The following is a 720-nucleotide window of genomic DNA, read 5'->3' as shown; positions in this document are numbered from 1 at the left end:
CAAAAAAACGCAGTTATAAAAAAAGTTGGATATGTTGTCGGACAGATCACTCAGAGTGATAATATAGATCTCATCAATGTATGGATCAGCCCACTACTTTTTAACATCACAAATCATCACCGGGATCCATAGACAACAATCTCCAATTAGGAAAGAAAAATCAACCAGAAATGTTACACAGATTCCTGAGTTCAAATAAGAATATTTGAAGAGTTTCATAACAAATGGTTGAGCCGTCAGACAATGCTTTCTAGGCAAATGCATCTCCATCAGACTGCAGATATGTTCGCTGCTCGGAGCCTAGTGCGTATCATCATCCATGACATCAGGACATATACAACCAAACAATAGCCAAGCAAATTTGAAGGAAGAGAATCAACGAACAATGGAAATAAAATCAGTGGACCATGAACAACAGAAGATCAAATCAGTAGCCCTCAGGGATTATGCTTATGATCAAACAAGTAGCAGTAAGCAACTCAAGATCCACCAAAAGGATAGCCCATTTGAAAAATTCTAGCCCGATTAACATTTCGCCATAAAATTCAGTCTCCAAAATTACAGCATGGGCGCACAGTGACCAATCAGTCGCTAAAGATGGTATGATTAATAGGTTTTTCATCACCGGACAAACAGAAACACAAACTCAAACAAACAGGTCAACAAAACAGAACTTAAATTACTATAGAAAACAAAATATGACAAAAGAAGACATGAGAG

At 37.4% G+C, this 720-nt stretch overlaps 1 non-coding gene across 1 annotated transcript; it reads right to left on the bottom strand.

The window, feature by feature from the left end:
• Positions 1 to 233: 233 nt before the first annotated feature.
• On the bottom strand, positions 234 to 321 carry LOC123081238 (small nucleolar RNA snoR118). Its single transcript, XR_006438710.1, has one exon. It is a non-coding gene; the product is annotated as a small nucleolar RNA snoR118 (small nucleolar RNA).
• Positions 322 to 720: the final 399 nt, after the last annotated feature.

The sequence above is a fragment of the Triticum aestivum genome, chromosome 3D (assembly GCF_018294505.1).
Source record: "Triticum aestivum cultivar Chinese Spring chromosome 3D, IWGSC CS RefSeq v2.1, whole genome shotgun sequence".
NCBI lineage: Eukaryota > Viridiplantae > Streptophyta > Magnoliopsida > Poales > Poaceae > Triticum > Triticum aestivum.
This window is presented reverse-complemented; position numbering and strand designations above follow the sequence as displayed.